The sequence below is a fragment of the Staurois parvus genome, unplaced genomic scaffold (genome assembly GCF_062004578.1).
Source record: "Staurois parvus isolate SC_StPar_1 unplaced genomic scaffold, SC_StPar_1.0 ptg000207l, whole genome shotgun sequence".
NCBI lineage: Eukaryota > Metazoa > Chordata > Amphibia > Anura > Ranidae > Staurois > Staurois parvus.
The window spans coordinates 6,390,818-6,407,393 of NW_028318003.1; the positions used below are offsets into that span (position 1 = coordinate 6,390,818).

Sequence of the window (16,576 nt, forward strand, 5' to 3'; positions counted from 1 at the left end):
ATTTTTGCCCCAATACATGCATGTCATTTGCATACCCACTGCACAGCATACTCAAAGTCTGCTGACTGAAATGATATCGCCTTTCAATATTCTATCACCTGTCATGTGAATGGTAAAGCTCAAAGTGATCTATTCATTTACTGTAGAGGAACGTCATTTCTCCATTCTACATCGAAACGTACAGGGGGGGGAAACAGTTTGTAAACATTCTTAGTAGATTGAGTCGGGCTGACGAGGGTACAAATCAGTACGACTGCAACAGGTTTGCAATGTTGGATGACTTGTTCACTTACAGTACTGTGCAAGAGGTTTGCAAAGCTTTCTATTCATGATATTATCTTGCAACAATAATTTTTTTTTTCCTCTGACAATGTAACGCAACACAACTAAACAAAATGCACTTTTTCTTTTGTGCAGTGTTAGTTCAAGAATAGTGTTACTGTAAATAAAATGTTTATAAAAGATTTATTGGATATTATTTTTGTTCATATGGCCTGTTTTAAGTTTGGGTTGTTCAATGTATATCAGTCACTTGATACTGACCATCTCTTCTTGGAGCTGCCTTTTGTTAAAAAAAAAAACGAGCAGTGTGCACCTAACCCCCTCCCCATAGTAATAGCAATACACCTGCCTGTACTCTATGCTAGTCATACATTTCCGGCTATTCTACTTTGCTTCTATTGTCCTGCTGATGTCACAACATTAACAATGTAAACAGCATACTGGGGGCCAACATGTATTTCACTGCAGCTAATCATTTGCATACGTCCTGTAGTAACAATATTGTGCACATCTTTTTTAAATTTTCATTATTATTATTTATTTTTAACAAAAAAGGGAATAAACATTTTGAGTAATAACTAACACACAACATTAAGGATAGGTTTTCAGTACATATTTTTTCCTCTCCATAATGTGGATTAAGGTAAAGCACAGGGGGGTCTTGTCAACAAAGTTCTAATGATATGCTTTAAACTAATGAGTAAGGAAAATAACAGACTGGGGTGATGCCTGGTTTCTCAGGAAAGCATGAGGTCAATTTTTGAATGGGTACAGGTTTTCCTTTGGAGGATTTGCCTACTTTGCAGTATCTTCAGATGATGAGATCTGCCTACCTCCTTTAATCAGTTTAATAATAGATAACAAAGAGCTAGTTGGTTCTTTAATTAAGTCCTGTTGGATTCTGGAACTCTTTAATTTTAGCAACATTTGAGTTCTGTGCTTTATATTTTTTAGGTTTAGTAGTCTATCCTAACCTACTATACCTATTTTTTCGTGGGGGCAGACAGGGCTTTAATTTGGTAGTAAATATATTTACATATTTTTATTTTGTTTCTATTGGGAACACATAAAAAAAATAATTTTCCTGTGGTTTTATCTCCTAATACATTTACATATTTTGGACAGACCCGTATATTTACCAAAAAAAGTCTGCTGCTAAAAATTATGTTGCATTAGTGCAAATTTTATTGTAGCATAATTGGTGAATGTAACGGAACTGACCCAGACTGCGCTTGGGTACTTCCGTTAAAATACCGCCAACAGACACCACAGCTCACCGTACAAGACTAGACGACACCAATCTTGAAGTAATCCAGAAGGTAGACTAGTTTATTTGAACACAGATACAAGATATATACACTCAAGGGGCAATCCCCCCTCCCTACATAATGACACAGGGTGGGGCAATCTACATTTAGTAACAAGAGACACACAGGTATTCAAACTTCACACCAGCAGACAGTTCCATCAGGTAGGAGGGCTGCTGGAGACACCCACCACCACCACGCTAATACACATATATATCCCATAATAGTTTGCTCCCAAGCAAGACACACAATACAACAATGGGATGCAACCACGTGACATTAAACAATCAACAACCCCCACCCCAATATTAGGACAGATCACCCTGTACCCCTAACAGGCACAGGGTGAGTTACACATAAGAGGACTATGGGGAGCCGAGACAGGGGTCTCCCCCACCTTTCCAAGGTGAGCTGGGTTCTATGGGCCCCCGGGCCCCCACCTAAAGTGACTCCCATCACAATGAAGCTCAAAGTGAACATATGTGCTTACTTTAGGAGAGCTGCATTCCCATTTCAGTGTTGCATTGAAACACATACAGGGAAAAAAAACAACTTTTGCATACATTGTTACTGTAATAGTAAGATACAATTAATTTGGACTAATGAGGGTCAGCAATTACTTTTAGCAGCTGTCCTGTCTATAGCACACTTTTGTTTTTTAGTGGCTTCCCTTAAAAAAAAAAAAAAAAAAAAAAAAACTTTTTTCAGTGGTTTTTATTAATTTTGGGGGTATATAAGAACAATGTGCACCTAAACCACCTCATATTATAACACCCACATTCACTGCACTCCCCCCCTTCCCCATGGTAAAAATAAAAGCTAGATAAGCTGTACATTGGTTAGCAATACACCTGTTTGTACTTTGTGTCAGTTGTACATTTTGGCCTATTCTTTGTTCCTATTGTCCTGCTGTTGTCACAACATTATCAATGTAAATAATAGATTGTAAGCTCATAAGAGTAGGGCCCTCTTACCCCTCGTACGCTGTCTGTCTTTGTTGTACTGTGCCATGTATTGTCCCCCCCTATTGTACAGCGCTGAGCAAACCCTTTGGCGCTATATAAACTCGTAGTAATAATAATAATAAATGACATACTGGGAGCTATCATGTATTTCATGGCAGCTAATCATTTGCATATGTTCTGTAGTAAAAATATTGTGCACATCTTTTTTTTTTTAATTCATTTTGGCAAAAATTGAACAAAAGTTTTGAGTAATAATTGATACACATAATTAAAGATAGTATTTCATTACATATATTTTTTTCTCCATAACTTGGATTGAGGTGAAGCACAGGGGGGTCTTGTCAATGCTGGCATAGTTGTATGCCTTAAACTAATGAGTAAGGAAAATAACAAACTGGGGTGATGCCTGGTTTCTTGCAATGCATGAGATCAATTTTTGAATGGGTACAGGTTTCCGTTTGGAGAATTTGCCTACTTTGCAGAATCTTCAGGTGATGAAATCTGCCCATTTCTAATCAGTTTAATGATAGATAATAAAGAACTAGTTGTGTAGGTTATAGACGGGTTGTTTATTGGCCAAGTTTTTGTTTGCACGAATATTTGGCCGCTAATCACGCTGCTATTCGCTGATCTTCTCCTTTATTTTTATTGCGGCTGTTTTTCGCGGACATGGGTTATTTTTTTAAGTCCTATTGGATTCCGGAACTCTTATTTTAGCAACATCTGAGTTGTGTACTTTATATTTTTGAGGTTTAGTAGTCTATCCTAACTTGTTATACCTATTCTGTCGTGGAGGCAGACAGGGCTTGAATTTGGTAGTAAATATATACACATAATTTATTTATTTGGATTCTATTGGAAATACAAATGAAAAAAAAAATGTTCCTGTGGTTTTATTTCCTAATACATTTAAATAATTTAGACAGACCCATTAATTTACCAAAAAAAGATTGCTGTTTAAAATGATGTTGCATTAGTGCAGTGCTTCTCAATTATTTTCTGTCATGCCCCCCCTAGGAAGAAGAAAACATTTCGCGCCCCTCGCGCAACTGTAAATAGTATTTTTGCAGCAGCACCTCTGCACTGCACACTTACCGGCTTTTCCCTCACTCGATTTTCACGGGTCCGCTCAGCTCCGTCTCCTCGCCCGTGATTGGCCGCCTGTGTACCTTTCCTGAGCTACAGTTCTGGCGGCCAATCACCGGTGAGGAGGCGGAGCCGAGCGGCAGGAGTGAGGGAGTGGCCGGAGTGACAGAAGGAGCAGCGCTTCCTGGATGGATCATCGTGGGAGCCAGGTAAGAGACAGCAGCCCTCTGCCCACCCCTGTACTTAGTGTCCCTTCTGTCGGAAGGGGGGGGGGGGCGGCGGCAGCACCGCGCCGCACCCTCCTTGACGGAGCCTCGCGCCCCCCCTAGGGGGGGCGCCCCACTATTTGAGAAGCACTGCATTAGTGCAACTTTTATTGTAGCATAAATGGTGAAGCTCAAAGTGAACATATGTGCTTACTTTAGGAGAGCTGCATTCCCCTTTCAGGGCTGCATTGAAACATATACAGGGGAAAAAAACAACTTTTGCATACATTGTTACTGTAATAGTAAGATATGATTAATTTGAACTGATGAGCAAACAAATTAGCATGATATCAACTTTTACATAGGTTTGCAATGTTGAATGACCTTGTGCTGGCTATACAGTAGACAGATCAAATCTTGGCTGGGTCAGCAGGGACCACCCAAGATTCAATCCATCTATGAGCAGGCTGATTGTACCCAAGTTGATCCATTGATTGACTTGGGTACAACCAGCCTGCCATATTTTTAGCGTGCAATTACTGCCTGCGGCTATAGCTGCTAGCAGGGGCACATTAGGGGGATATTTACTAGATCATGCAAAATCTGGTGCAGCTCTATGTAGAAACCAATCAGCTATCAGATTTTATTGTCAAAACTTAATTGAACAAGCTGAAGTTAAAAGCTGATTGGCTACCATGCACTGCTGCACCAAATTCTGAGTGCTCTAGTTTTGTACATTTTGGCCCATTCTCCTTGGCTCCCATCATACCGTTGATGTCAAAACATTAAAAAAAACTTTAACAATGTAAATGGTATACTGTACACCATCATTTATTTCACTAAAGCTAGTCATTTGCATATGTCCTGTAGTAAAAAAAAAATTAATAATTGATACACATATGTAAGGATAGTTATTAATTTTCAGGGGTTTTTTTCTGTCCACAACTTGGATTGAGGTGAAACACAGGGGGGGGGGGGAGGGGTCTGTCAACACTAAATTGCCTGTATACCTCAAACCTGGCTTTTTCAACCAGGATGCTGTGGTGTCCTGATAGAGAAAGGCTGTCATTTAAACCTGAGCTCCTAATCTCCAGCCAGACTGTATATCGGCACTGGGAGCCATCAGACTGCGGAGCAAATGGAAAGGGAGTGTCTTCTGTGCTCTCTGCCTCCCCCTACAATGCACTACCTGGCTGTGTGAAGGAATTACTGTACCTTTTTATAGGGCTGTATACATGTGTTTGTATGTGTATGTATGTTACTTTTAATCTTGACCCCTATTCCTGTCCTTTCAGAACTGCTTTTTTAGGACTTGTCTGTTACAGCAGCAAGGACTGCTGCTCCTCTGAAAAGCAATCCCTGCTCAGTTTGCTTTTCAGAGACATTTGACAGGTGGTAAAGAGACAATATGTTGCCGCCCCATCACCTATTTTAACCCCGTAAATGCAGCATCACCACAACCACATGCAATGCACACAGTTGTGGGGTGGTTGTAGTGCAACCTTATTCACCTAAAGGTATAATTCCAGCAGTGTATACCCCAAGCTGTACTTCTGAAGCTAAAGGGGGAGCAGTTGGGGATGGTAAAAGCAGCTCAACTGTGTAGTCTTACTGCCCTCCAACCTCACAGGTGAACAAGCCCTCGGTTCCCATCTGTGTGACTGCATGTATGGCAGTCCACTCATTTCAGTGGGCTGCTCTACCCGCAGAAATTCAGGGAAAGTCGTCCCTGGCCCTTTTTAAAAAATTTGCAGCAAACTAAAAACACCAATGCCAATCTATGGGGTACCATTAAGAATTAATGGTACCCCTAAAAAGCAGAGCATTTGCGTGTCAGGAATGAGAGTGAATTTGCATGTGTTCTGCACCACACAGTAACGTGAACCAAACCTTGGACAGGGGTGCCTCATGAGTTAAAATACTTTTCAAGGGCGCCCTGACTGGAAGAAGGTTGAGAAATACAGTCTTAAAACGAATGAGTAAGGAATATAGCATATTCTCTCCATGCCTGTGTGGGTTTCCTCCGGGTACTCTGCTTTCCAGCAACACTCCAAAGACATGCTGGTGGGCAGGGGCGGACTGACCATTTGAGCACTCGGGCACTGCCCGAGGTCAGTAGGAGGCCCCATGAGATGCCCCTAGTACCTTTCATTGGCTTTTTCATTTTGGGTGTGGGTGAGGACACAGGGGCCCCATGATCCCCTATTGCCCGGGGGCCCCATGAGTTGTCAGTCCACCCCTGCTGGTGGTTCCTGTCTAAATTGTCCCTAGTATGTGTATGTATGAATGTGAGTTAGGGACCTTAGATTGTACATCCCTTAAGGGTTGGGGACTGATGTGAATGTACAATATATGTATGTAGAGCGCTGCGTAAATTGACAACGCTATATAAGCACCATAAATAATTAAAAAACAAGCTGGGTAGACACCTGGTTTTTCACTAAGTATGGGAAGAATTTTTGAATGGGTACAGGTCTCCCCTTGGAATATCTGCCTACTTTGCAGTATCTTCAGGCGATGAGATCTACCCATCCCTCTTATCAGTTTAATAATGGATAGATATCAACTACTTGGTTTCTCCAGAGTGTTTTCTCCTTCTGGGTCCCAGAGATTTTTAAAAAATTTTGGAAATGTCTCAGTTCTGTACATAATATATTTTAGGTTTGTAGTCTACCCTAATCTATTATACTTTGTTTTTTGGAATGACAGACAGGACTTTATTTGGTGGCAAATGTGATCACATATTTTTATTTTCTTGCTTTTTTGTGAATAAATCGTAATAAAAAAATGTAAATTGCATTATTTTTGTAATTTTTTTCCCCAAACAATATTAATTTACTTTGCACATTTCCATATACACTGTTCAAAAAAATCTGTTAATCAGTTTCAGCTTCTTTGGTGTTAATGAAATTAACAACAGGTGCACTAGATGGGCAACAATGAGACGACCCCCAAAACAGGAATGGTTTTATAAGTGACATTTTTTTCCTACTCATCTTTTCTGACTGTTTTTCACTAGTTTTGCATTTGTCTAGGGTCAGTGTCACTACTGGTAGCATGAGGCGATACCTGGACCCTACAGAGGTTGCATAGGCAGTTGAACTCCTCCATGATGGCACATCAATATGTATCATTGCCAGAAGGTTTGCTGTGTCTCCCAGCACAGTCTCAAGGACATGAAGGAGATTTCAGGAGTCAGGCAGTTACTCTAGGAGAGTTGGACAGGGCCATAGTAGGTCCTTAACCCATCACCAGGACCAGTATCTGCTCCTTTGTGCAAGGAGGAACAGGATGAGCACTGCCAGAGCCCTACAAAATGATCTCCAGCAGGCCACTGGTGTGTATGTCTCTGACCAAACAATCAGAAACAGACTTCATGAGGGTGGACTGGCGGCCCGATGTCTTCTAGTGGGCCCTGTGCTCACTGCCTGGCACTAGAGAGCTCGGTTGGCATTTGCCATTGAACACCACAATTTGCAGGTCCGCCATTGGCGCTCTGTGCTTTTCACAGATGAGAGCAGGTTAACCCTGAGCACATGTGACAGATGTGAAAGAGTGGAGAAGCCATGGAGAATGTTATGCTGCCTGTAACATTGTTCAGCATGACCGTTTTAGTGGTGGGTCAGTGATGGTCTGGGGAGGCATATCCATGAAGGGACACACAGACCTCTACAGGCTAGACAATGGCACCCTGACTGCCATTAGGTATCGGGATGAAATCCTTGGACCCATTGTCAGACCCTACGCTGGTGCAGTGGGTCCTGGATTCTTCCTGGTGGATGACAATGCCCAGCCTCATGTGACGGGACTATGCAGGCCATTCCTAGAGGATGAAGGAATTGATACCATTGAATGGCCCCCACGCTCGCCTGACCTAAATGCAATAGAACACTTCTGGGATATCATGTTTTGGTTCATCCGATGACACCAGGTTGCACCGCAGACTGTCCAGGAGCTCAGTGATGCCCTGGTTCAGATCTGAGAGGAAATACCCCAGGACACCATTTGTTGTCTCATTAGGAGCATGCCCCGGCATTGTCAGGCATGCATACAAGCACGTGGGGGCCATACAAACTACTGAGTACCATTTTGAGTTGCTGCAATGAAATTTTAGCAAAATGGATTAGCCTGCTGCATAATTTTTTCACTTTAATTTTCATGTGTCTTTGAATTCAGTCCTCTGTAGGTTGATAATTTTTATTTCCATCAAACAATGGGGCATCCTTATGTTCCTAACACATTACCCAGTCCATATCAGTATAGATATCCAGCATGATATTTTTACCTATTGAGATCTGATGTGTTTTCAAAGTGTTCCTTTCATTTTTTTGAGCAGTGTTTTTATCCTAAAATATAATCATCAAAGTTTGCTGATTAAAATAACACATTAGTGTGACTTTTGTGTAATGCAGCAGGATGGAAAAGTTCAAAGTGAGCATATGTGTTGTACTTTAGGAGAGCTTTATTCTCCTTTCAGTGCTACATCGTGATGTACGCAGTTATGCATAACTTGTTATCGTAACATTAAGATTATCTTGCATTGACTATCTTGCATTGGAACAAGACTGCACTTTTTTTTTGTAGATTTGCGACTGCAAAAAATTCAAATGACATAGCGTTCACTTATGTGAGTATTTGATGCCTGTGCAGTGAATGCAAATATAATCCAGACATCATTGTTAGGAACAGGGGATTCATTTTTGGAGGGAAAAATTTAGTGTGTGTGTGTGTATGTATATATATATATATATATTTATTTATTTATTTTTTCCCTTACATTTTTTTTTTACAATTTTTTTTTTTTTTTTACATTTTGTCATTTCATCAGAGGAGACCACATCCAGACCTCTATGTGGCTATGCAACAGCAGATCACTATAGTAGTGTTCTACTGCTGTTTGGCAAGGCTGGACAGACTGCAAGAGTTCTGCTGGAGCCTCCACACTGGCATGGCAGCATCACCCCAATATGTGGATGAACAGTGTTTACATCCATTTCTGCAGCACACGCCTGTGTAGTGGTATAGGGATACTTTATTCCACGTAACCCATTAGGCATCATACCACTGAGTGAATACAATTTATTTTGTGATTGGACTGTATTGATATGTGGTGTCTTCATGTGCTGCATCACAGTACAGGGAGAAAGTACCCCGATAAAGTATTTGCATTTTTATAAATAATCTATAACTTCTATGTAGTGATCTATACAAGCATCAGAAGCCAAGGAGAGGATACTTCCAGGTCCTGGGCTTAGGGATGGATGCTGGTTGGCACAGCCAGCTGGTCTTGCCAATCTCAACTCCCACTGGGACTTGCAGAATCCACAGATTCGCAGTGCTGTTTTAAAATGGCACTGGGGACTCAGGTAGTTAAGTTGTAAAGTATGGCATGGCCTTTGAACCATAGAAGGGAAAAAAATGGCACCCACAGATAAGCCAGTCCCTCAATACACAAAGCACTGTATTGAAGCTGTTGTAGAGAAAGCTGACAATCTGCATAGGAAGTCATTGGGGTCAGTTATGAAACTGTAATTTAACCAGTTCCTGACCACGCTATAGCCAAAAGGCTAGTTCTGGGAGGGCATCTATGGATGTCCTCTCAGAACCATACCCCCCGCATGCCCCCTGGTACACGCATCGTGCACAATCTATGATCGCTGTGTCCGTAGGTCGTGCCCAAGTAAAGAGTCACTGCTGATCACAGTGTAAATAGGAAATGTCAGTTATCGGCAGTCCTCTCCACACGTTGAAAATGTGTGAGGAGAAGAGAGCCAGGAAGCAGCATTTCTCAGGGGGACATCTAAACTGATCATCAGTGCTCTGATCAGTGTAGTGCCATCAGTGCCTATCTATGTGGGGATGATTGGTTGTATAGTACCCCTGCTGGTAGGATGGGGGTCCTGATGGTCAGTACAGGCTGGAACAGAAACCGAGGTGCCCACAGGCAGTTGGGGCCTGGGAGTAATTCCCCCTGGAAAACCAGAGGGGCCCAGTTCCTCCTGGTTTAAACGGACCTACCTTGTCAGGCCAGGGGCCGGGGAGGTAGAAAGTCCGTGGAACAGTGCCCCCTCAGTGGTCGCCTCAGGGGTGCTCTTAGTAACACATGGGGATGGGATCCCAAGTGTGAAACGTTGTCAGGGCTCCAGGGTGTGACCAGAGGTATGTGACTGACGCAGGGAAACGCAGGCTTCAGATAAGTTATAAACAATATAATTTATTAAAGACTAACAATACAAACATAAACGCAGTGCAATACTAAAACATAACACAGTGCAAACGAACCAAACCAAACCACCCACAGATAACAGTACATACAATGCAAGCGTAGTCAGGCAGGCCGGGTCAATAACAATTGGGCAGGTAGGTACAGGGGGTCAGGCAGAGAATGGTCGGGGTCACAAGCCAGGGATAAAACAGGAGAAGTCAGCAGAGGTCCGGATCAGGCAGGGTCAGCAACGAATCAGACAGGGACAGGAACAGGAACAGAGATGCAGGAACAAGATACAGGGCCCAGGAAAAGCACACACCAAGGCAGAGACTGCAGGTCTGGCCATCCCTTAAATACACCTGCATAATCAACTTCAGGTGTTTGGCTGGCTGCAGGGTTGAGTCTCTGATTGCTGGGAGCACCCGCTGGCCAGCCCTGGTACTGCAGCCCACAAGGCAGGTGAGTCCCACCATTACTGGCAAGTCCATTCCTGACAGTACCCCCCCCCCCCCCCTCAAGGAGCGGCCTCAGGACGCTCCAAACAGTCCTAGCTGGGCAAAATGTTCCACCGCCTGGGTCTGGTAACTGGCGGGATATCAAAGACTGGCACATCGGGCAGGACTCTGGGCAGCGGCACATCGGGCTGGACTCCGGGCAGCGGCACACTGGGCAGGACTCCGGGCAGCGGCACACCGGGCAGAGGCACATCGGGCAGGACTCCGGGCAGCGGCACATCGGGCAGGACTCCGGGCAGCGACACATCGGGCAGGACTCCGGGCAGCGGCACATCGGGCAGGACTCCGGGCAGGACTCCGGGCAGAGGCATATCGAGCTGGACTCCGGGCAGAGGCACATCGAGCTGGACACCGGATCACCAGGCGGAGCAGCAGGCACCGGGCCACCAGGCGGAGCGGCGGGCGCCAGGCCACCAGGCGGAGCAGCATGCACTGGGCCACCAGGCGGAGCGACGGGCATCGGGCCCCCAGGCGGGGCGCCGGGCCCCCAGGCAGAGCGGCGGGCACCGGGCCACCAGGAGGGGCGACAGGCACCGGGCCCCCAGGAGGGGCGACAGGCATCGGGCCCCCAGGCGGAGCGACAGGCATCGGGCCCCCAGGCAGGGCGACGGGCACCGGGTCATCTGGCGCTGGATCGTCTGGCTCAACAGCGGGCATCGGGTCACCAGGCATGACAGCGGGCACTGGGTCATCAGGCATTGGATCGTCTGGCTCGACAGCGGGCATCGGGTCACCAGGTATGACTGCAGGCACTGGGTCATCAGGCATTGGATCATCTGGCTCGACAGCGGGCATCGGGTCACCAGGCATGACAGTGGGCACCGGGTCATCAGGTACCGGATCGTCTGGCTCGACAGCAGGCACTGGGTCATCAGGCGTGATAGGATCATCAGGCTGGGTACAGACATTAGGCTGGGTACAGACATCAGGCTGAAGTGCGGGTGCCGAGGCACCAGGCTGAACCACGGAAGGCAGGTTCTCAGACGGCAGGCTCACCGGTTTGGATACTGGCAAGATGGTACTGGTTGGAAAGAATTTCCGCTTTTTTCTGGTTTTAACTACTGGGGCACTGCAAGTAAACGCAGGTCTGCAAATGAATGGAGCAGCTGAGGATAGAGAAGAGCTGGAAGATGGAACAGAGGAGGGAGCAGTTGCTACAGAGGACTTCTTTACAAGGTTAAAGAAAGGATAGGTGCAGTGAGTGGGAGCACTGGGTCATCAGGCGTGATAGGATCATCAGGCTGGGTACAGACATTAGGCTGGGTACAGACATCAGGCTGAAGTGCGGGTGCCGAGGCACCAGGCTGAACCACGGAAGGCAGGTTCTCAGACGGCAGGCTCACCGGTTTGGATACTGGCAAGATGGTACTGGTTGGAAAGAATTTCCGCTTTTTTCTGGTTTTAACTACTGGGGCACTGCAAGTAAACGCAGGTCTGCAAATTAATGGAGCAGCTGAGGATAGAGAAGAGCTGGAAGATGGAACAGAGGAGGGAGCAGTTGCTACAGAGGACTTCTTTACAAGGTTAAAGAAAGGATAGGTGCAGTGAGTGGGAGCAGAGGACTGGTATGTGGTAGTTAGAGTATACTGGGCAGTCACTGGGGGTGCTGTCGGGGATGCAGGAAGAGTGCCTTGAGTGGAGGAATGACGTTGCAAGCTGACTGAGGCTGGGTGCAACAAGTCTGACCATGTCTGCAGTATGGGTTGAACAAAGCTCAGCTTACACATAGCCTGTCTGGTCAAAGACTGCACTGTGTTTATACAATCCCTTAATACCTGTGGTGAACATGCAGCATAATGCTCCAAGAAGCAATCCACATCATCCTCTAATAACCATACCAGGGACTCTACCTGGTCGGCACTAAATGGCGGCAAAAATTCATCCCTGCATTCGGGGGTACCAGATGAAACCAACTCAGCACAAACCTGAATCAATGGCTGCACCTCAGAGAATTCTGTGCCCTGATCTACTAGAACATGAGCGATCCGTATACATTCTAGCAGTTGATCTCGGGTATACTCCCTCAGAGTCTGATAAGCATATTCTCTGTCATCAAAAACCAGCAGCGACAAATACACAACCTCAAGATCCATCCTTCCCAGCAACAAGCCAAGATGGCTTCCCTGTGCAGCCACTTCTGGTCAGGATTGGCCTTGGTGTAATGTCAGGGCTCCAGGGTGTGACCAGAGGTATGTGACTGACGCAGGGAAACGCAGGCTTCAGATAAGTTATAAACAATATAATTTATTAAAGACTAACAATACAAACATAAACGCAGTGCAATACTAAAACATAACACAGTGCAAACGAACCAAACCAAACCACCCACAGATAACAGTACATACAATGCAAGCGTAGTCAGGCAGGCCGGGTCAATAACAATCGGGCAGGTAGGTACAGGGGGTCAGGCAGAGAATGGTCGGGGTCACAAGCCAGGGATAAAACAGGAGAAGTCAGCAGAGGTTCGGATCAGGCAGGGTCAGCAACGAATCAGACAGGGACAGGAACAGGAACAGGGACAGGGATGCAGGAACAAGATACAGGGCCCAGGAAAAACACACACCAAGGCAGAGACTGCAGGTCTGGCCATCCCTTAAATACACCTGCATAATCAACTTCAGGTGTTTGGCTGGCTGCAGGGTTGAGTCTCTGATTGCTGGGAGCACCCGCTGGCCAGCCCTTGTACTGCAGCCCACAAGGCAGGTGAGTCCCACCATTACTGGCAAGTCCATTCCTGACAAACGTGCACATGGTCACTGATCCAAAACACTTTTTCTGCACTGCGCCTTTTGGGGCTAGGCCTTTGGCTAACTCCAGGGCAATTTTTATGCTATAGGCCTCAGGGCCTAGCCAGTGCACAATTGCACAGTCACTTTTTTATTTTTTATTTATTTAACTTATTTTTCTCCCACGTTTGTTCACTTTCACTTATGTGTGTGTTTTCTTTTCTCACGGATGGTAGGGTGTGGGTCCTTGGGCCTACTCAGAAGTCTAGGGGGAGGATGTGTGGCCTTTTGGTTCCTTCCTCCCCTGTCCCTAGGGGGTTTTCTCTTCGGGAGAGCCCCCTTACCTAGTACTTGGTGGCTGGCTTAGGCTAGCCACAAGGAAAGGGATCCACCAGGCCTTTTGGCTAGGAGGACCATATGGGAACCTTAATCCCCGTCAGGAGCTTCGTGCCCGGGGGATCAGGGTAAAGGTCCTACCCCTTCGGGGGTGGACAAAGCACACCCCTAAGTGCACTTTTTTGTGTTGGTTTTGCACTAGCACGTTTTTTGTTCACTTATGGGTTTTCATTTTTCGCACTTCCGCGGACTTAAAAAAAAAAAAATCCGTGCCTATCTATGCTGGCTATCAGTGCCACCTATCAATGCAGCCTCATCAGTGTCCATCAGAGCAGCCTCTTCAGCACATGTCAGTGAAGGAGAAAAATCACTTTTTTTGCAAAACTTTATAACAAAAACTAAGAAAAACCTTTTTTCAAACTTTTTGGTCTTTTTTTGTTTGTTTAGCAAAAAATAAAAATCCCAGTGGTGATTAAATACCACCAAAAGAAAACTATTTGTCTCAAAAAAAATAATACAAATTTAGTTTGGGTACAGTGTTGCATGACCGCACAATTGCTATTCAAAGTATGAGAGCACTGAAAGCTGAAAATTGGCCTGGGCAGGAAGGGGGTAAAGGTGCTCAGTAGGCTAGTGGTTAAATCTGGTTTCTAGCTCTTTGCGTAAACAACCTATTTTTTGCTTTTTTTTTTGTTATTATGGGAGTGTCTTTGGGGTCAATTCACTAAAGATTACCGCATGTGATATGAAGGTCACGTGACTCATTTTTTCAGAAATATTGCATGAAATAAGTCAATTCATCAAAGTAAAATATTGAATATGAGGTAAATACCACACATTTGTTAAAATAGTGAGATAAATTCCACAAAAAAAACCATGAGATAAATCATTAAAGTCAATTCATTATAAAATACACACATTTGTTATTTACCACCAAGTGTTTGCTGGTGGTATTTCCGAAATGTACAAAATAATAATTAGAGGAACTCTGCACTGGCCAGAAAGTGAAAAGTATACAATGTATCAATGTGAAAATGTTCTCCTCTGAGCTCAGGTATGAAAATAAATTGTAACATTTCATCAGAGGGAGATAACTTTGTAAATGAAAGCACAACAGTTTCACAATATTGCTGTGTACATACTCATGCAATGTTAGCCTGCAGGAAAAAATAGTGAAGAAACACCAAAAATAATGCAAAACTCAGGTGCTAAAGCCATGCTACCAAGCCATGTGACCTAGGTGGGGCCTAGAGAAGATGTGTGGTTAACTACAGCATTATTCATACGGGAATACAGAAAGTAAAAAACTAATACAATTTCTCTTTTGCACAGCCTTATGCAAAACAGGTAAAATGAACAGATTATGTCAGACTTATACTAGTTGATATCCATATATCACAATCTTCATCATAAATGGTTCCATTGTACAAATTCATCCAAGCCTCACAGAGATCTATTTTTAATATTTCTTTATTTAGTACTTCCACTGAATAAAGTACAGCTGAATATAGTACAATGAAACAGCAATTGTTGTGTTTCACTATTTGATGTATTATTATTCCTCTGTGACCATTACTTGTTTATTATTGCTCTGTGTCTTTAAGTTGTCTCCTTCTGCCTAAGCTGAGCTCTTTCTCTCACCGTACCTGTGTATACTCCTCCCCCCTGCCTCTCTCTGTAATCATTTCACTGTATCCTGTCTTCCTGAATGCATTTTCCATGAGGCTACAACATTAAAGTTTTTCTACCTATGAATATTCGCCATTAAATGGAACATTCAAATGGGTTTCCTCATCGGACTTCCTCAACATGTGAGTTTATTCATTGAGTTAACCACTTGAGCTCCAGAGGATTTACCCCCCTTAATGACCAGGCCTCTTTTTGCTACTCGGCGCTGCACTAATTCAACTGATAATTGCGCGGTCATGCAATGCTGCACCCAGGCGAAATTTACGCCCTTTTTTTCCACACTAATAGAGCTTTCTTTCAGTGTAATTTGATCACCTGTGCACTTTTTATTTTTCACGCTATAAACAAAAAAAGGCTATAAACTCAAAGTTGGTTATAAATTTAGGCCAAAATGTATTCTGCTACATGTTTTTGGTAAAAAAATCCCAATAAGTGTATATTGATTGCTTTTTGTGGAAGTTATAGCGTCTACAAACTATGGTATAAATACTGCAATTTACGCCATTTTTCTGCTATACAGCGCTGCGCTAGTTTAACGGACAATTGCGCGGTCATGCAATATGGTACATAAATTAAATTTACATCCTTTTTTTCCCCACAAATTGAGCTTTCTTTCGGTGGTATTTGATCGCCTGTGCAGTTTTTATTTTTTGCGCTATAAAAAAAAGGCTGACAATTTTGAGGAAAAAAAAACAATATTTTGGACTTTTTGCTATAAAACATGTCCAGTAAAAAAAAATGCAAAAATCAATAGTCATAAATGTCTGCCAAAATGCATTCTGCGACATGTTTTTGCTAAAAAAAAAAAACAATACGTGTAAATTAATTGGTTTACGTGAAAGTTATAGCGTTTACAAATGGCGGGAAAGATACTGGGATTTTTAGTTTTTTTTTTTATACTAATAATGGCGGCGATCAGCGAATTATAGCGGCAATCAGGGACTTATGGCAGCGACCAGTGACTTATGGCGGGACTGCGGGACTGCGGCGGACATTTTGACATTGGGGGGTACTGACTTGGGGTCACTGACATCCCCAAAAACACTAATACAGTGATCAGTGCAAAAAAAAAAAAACTGACACTGTACTAATGGCAATGGGGAGGAAGGGGTTAACTTTATTTTGCAGGGAAGGGTTATAGGAGTGAGGGGAGTGTTTTACTAGGGGGCGGGGGTGTGTACTGGGCGGGACAAGGCTGATCGAGAAAGATAAACTGTTCTTTCTCGATCAGCTCATCCTCGAGCTGACAAGAAAGT

General features: G+C 44.0%; 1 protein-coding gene and 3 non-coding genes across 4 annotated transcripts in view; 3 read left to right on the forward strand and 1 right to left on the reverse strand.

Annotated features, from left to right (window-relative positions):
• Nucleotides 1-16,576, reverse strand: part of MFRP (membrane frizzled-related protein) — an 88,787-nt gene that overhangs the window by 43,308 nt on the left and 28,903 nt on the right. The window lies entirely within an intron of this gene.
• Nucleotides 966-1,114, forward strand: LOC149461239 (U12 minor spliceosomal RNA). The gene has a single exon (XR_016312928.1). It is a non-coding gene; the product is annotated as a U12 minor spliceosomal RNA (small nuclear RNA).
• On the forward strand, nucleotides 2,915-3,062 carry LOC149461240 (U12 minor spliceosomal RNA). The gene has a single exon (XR_016312926.1). It is a non-coding gene; the product is annotated as a U12 minor spliceosomal RNA (small nuclear RNA).
• On the forward strand, nucleotides 6,244-6,377 carry LOC149461241 (U12 minor spliceosomal RNA). Its single transcript, XR_016312929.1, has one exon. It is a non-coding gene; the product is annotated as a U12 minor spliceosomal RNA (small nuclear RNA).